We start from the raw sequence: 4033 nt of genomic DNA on the forward strand, positions 1-4033 counted from the left end.
TGTTGATGGCAGTTGCTGGGGAAAAACATTGCCTCCTCTTTCTCTGCCTTGTAACCTCATGAACACGCTCACTGACCGAACCTTAGGTAATATGGAAGGAGTAAACTTTGGAAATGTCACTCTTTGATTCTTCTTCAGGTTGCATAAAAGCCAGTAGTGAGTTTACGACAAACAGTTTGGGATGGTTAGCTAGGAAACCCCAAGATCATTTTTGAAGTGTCTGATTAGCTGGAATGACCTGTTAGACTCAGACAGACCATCCTAGTCACATAGGCTCACTGGGAAGAATCCAGCAGAGAGTACTGGTGAGCCTCCAATTATCCCAGGGCAACCTAAGCCAGCCAGCTTAATTCTGTCAGCAAAGCCATGGCACAGCAAATATGAAAGTTTTTCTAGTAAAACCCTTCTGAGACTTGGTGCCCAGGATTTTCATTGGTGCTTTTACAGTACACAAATCTCAGGGGAGTAAGGACACCAATTTTCAGCTATGTGATATATGTCGAGTTCCTGGAGGGTGTTTCCTAGAAACCACTTGGACTCACTTCATCTGGAATGTGCAGGGTTTGGACAATATTGGCCTCTGAGTTAACCCCTTGTTTCATAGGTTTGAAATGTCAAAGTCTAAAGATCAAAGACATCTGCTTAAATCTCTTTTTTGAAAATAAAGTGTTTGTAGCCAGTTGGATCTAGATTTAAGGATCATCTTTGTTTCTTAAAAGCACTTGGGTCTTGGACATCCTGCTAACCTCTTAGGATTTTCTCTTCTCTTTCGTCATAGGTCCTTAATTAATAAGTTAAATTTAGGTAATTAATAAGTTAAATTTAGGATAGAGGGATAAGCTGTAAAAATCAAGCAATGTTAGGCCGAAACATGGTAGGTACTAAAATAATAATTAGTTTTTAATTTTACCAATGTTTCTTGAAGATATTATCAGTGATTAATATATAGTCAAAGGTAAAAAAATTGTTGCTCTATTAAAAATGACCATCACACTTACAGTATGAGGGAATTTGTATCAGAAGAAATGCCATGTTGTTTTGCAAATACCTGGAAAGCTCCTCTCAGAATGAAGAATAAGGTTCTCCAGGCCTTGTTCTGACATGGATGCGGCAGGTTGCTTTGTAGAACAATTAGATAAAAAGGCAACAAGACGAACACAAATGGGAAGAACCAGGGGTAAGGGCAGAAACGAGGGCTGAAAATATTTCTACAGAAGTTACACAGTGTCACATAAATCCACATGAGCAAGCGGTCTGCGGTCATAGTTGTTAAGGACAAGAGTGGGACCCGAGATAATTCTGAACATCATAGTGCTTCCGTCAAACCCACAGTTTCAATCTGATCAGTCTCCATGTTAAATGCTGTCTGAGACCTTAAATGGAACACGTGGCTCTTTTGTCAGCGTTTGAGATTCTCAGAAGCTGCCCATTGAGAGCATGAGGTGCTATTACATTTCAAGTAGTTAATTAAACATCTCCTTGCCAAATAGAAAATAGCTTCAGAGAAGGACTAGGGGAAAATAGCTAGGAACAACAGCTTCATCAAAAATGATGTCAAGAGAAAACAAAATAGCGACTTGACTTGATTACTTTGATGTATTTAAAAATGTGTTAGATTATTTATCTATTTTTCCTATCTTCCTCCCTCTCTCCCTCCTCACCCCAATGAGTGTGTGTGTGCGTGTGTCTGTATCTCTTTCTCTCTCTCTGCATTCATGCATGCACACACACACACACACACACACACACACACACACACACACATGTGAGTGCCACAATATTTGTGTAAAGTTAAGAGGATAACTCATGGGAGTTTGTTCTCCTTCCATGTGGGTCCCAGAGATCAAACTTAGGTTCTCAGACTTGGCAGTAAGGGCCTCCAACCACTAAGCCATCTTACAGGCTCCTATGTTTGGTGTTTTTAGAAGGTTCAGTGTTAGGCAAGGCTCCATCCAGAACATTTGCTCCAAGCTTGTTACTCCTCAGAACCATAGGTCCCCATGGCTTCATCCATTGACACCTACACAGAATAGTGGGAATGAAAAGTTCCCTTAGGTTTTTGAAGCCAATGAAGCCTGGACTTGGCTAATGTTGATGCCTTTATTGGTCATAGGTCAAGAGACAACACACAATAGGAAAAAATGGAAATGTCTGGACAGGAGTTTCCTTTGAGAAACACTTCCTGTTTGTGGTATTGGGAATTAGGGCACCCATTTGGGACACCTGAAGAAAGGATCAGGTCTTCAAAGTTCATGGACGTGGAGTCCTAGATAGAATGTAAAGCGAGCCTCATAGTTAGGTTTTTCTCCTGGGAGATCTCTTCCCACATTTCTCGGCCTCCTCAGCTCACCTGTACTGCCACAAGCTTGCATGGTCTCGGAATGGCCTTTTGGGTTTCTGGTTGATTTCTCCTTTGCTTCTTTTGCTCATCTTGACTATGATAGCATAGACGAGACTGCTGGTCAGAAAGTTTCACTCCTACTAATAGTGAGTATCGCTTCCTACGGCTTTCCAGATGCTCAGTTTTACATGTCTACCTCATGGTGGACCTTGCCATATCAACTTGCTTTGGCCAGTGGGATGGCAGCAGATGTGATGAAAACTGAACCTTCGGGACATGTCTATATGGTGGACTCATCCTTTATTGCACCTTCCAGTGATGTTCAAAGAGCACATGTCTATGGCCCTCTCATCCTAGAAGATTTGGATACAACTTGGAATAAAGTCAAATGGCTCCTCCCCGCTGACCCAGATCACCTTACTTGTCTGCATGAGAACACGACTTTTTTTTATCTTCTTCCTTATTTGTTTGTTTTGAGACAGGGTCTAGCTATCGAGGCCAGGTTGGCCTTGAATTCACTACATAAACAAGGCTGGCTTCCGACTCACTGTGTTCAGTGGTTGAGGGGTGTACAAGTGCTAACTTACTGGAGGAAAGAGGTAAAAGGCAGCTAAATCTACTAGAAGCAGTGTCGCTGATTTGCACATGATAGTCTTCATGTATTTGAACTCATTTCCAGAGATTGGGGAAGACGATATAAGGTATGAGAAAAGTGGTTTTGGAAGAGGGAGCCCTTTTCTGAGCACTTCATGTTACAGAAAATTAGTGGGGCAAGGGAGCAGGGGCAGCGGGAGGTGTGCAGGGTCCCCAGTTGTTTGCTGTTCATGAGTGAGTGTCCTGTGTCCTTTGCTCTGGCCATGGAGAAAGCTGGAACAGAGGGAAAGTGAGAAGAAAAATGTGTGGGTGAAGTCTGAGCAATGTGAAGTTGCTGGCACTTAGGCAGGGAAAGACGACGGGGCTAAAGGGTTTCTTGGAGTTAAGAGTCCACCCAGATGTTTCTTCTGCTGAAGCTAAGTTGCACAGAAGTCTAAGCTTGAACAGGGTGTGTTCAAGATTCAGAGTCCCCTGTGACCCACCGCCATGGCTGAGGAAGGCATAGTTGCAGGACGTGTAACGGACATCAACACCGCTCTACAAAAGATGCAAAGACAGTCCTCATCCACTATGGCCTCGCATGGGGCATACATGAATCTTCCAAAGCCTTAGGCCAGTGCCCAGCCTACCTCTGTGTGTTTGCATCCAAGTGTGATGAGCCCGTGTATGTCAAGCTGGTGGAGGCCCCAAATCAACCTGATGAAGGTTGACAACAGAAGACTGGGGAGTGGATAGGCCTCTGTAAAATCTATGGAGAAGGGAAGCCACGGGAAGTGGTTGGTTACTGTTGTGTACTGGTTAAGGACTATGGCAAAGAACCCCAGGCCAAGGATGTCATCGAGGAATACCCTAAGTGCAAGGAATGAATAAATAAAAAATTGACTCAAAACAGAGTTCACTCAAAGAGGTCTTATACACACAATGCTGAATTCTACAGAACGGTGTGAGGCCAAATTATCAGTGAATGCTTTGATGATATGCAGATTCCGCAGCTGATTTTGCCTATGACAATAGCCCCTTGTATGGACCTGAAACTTAAAATCATTTATGAGAGGTTTGTGAAGGAAGATGATAGTTTATTTTTTAATTGTTCCTTCT

At 42.9% G+C, this 4033-nt stretch overlaps 1 pseudogene across 1 annotated transcript; it reads left to right on the forward strand.

Annotated features, from left to right (window-relative positions):
* The first annotated feature begins 3421 nt into the window (after window positions 1–3421).
* Window positions 3422–3801, forward strand: LOC308435297 (small ribosomal subunit protein eS12-like; annotated as a pseudogene). The gene has a single exon. The product of its transcript is annotated as a small ribosomal subunit protein eS12-like (transcript).
* The last annotated feature ends 232 nt before the right edge of the window (window positions 3802–4033 follow it).

Source organism: Micromys minutus (genome assembly GCF_963924665.1).
Source record: "Micromys minutus genome assembly, chromosome: 22".
NCBI lineage: Eukaryota > Metazoa > Chordata > Mammalia > Rodentia > Muridae > Micromys > Micromys minutus.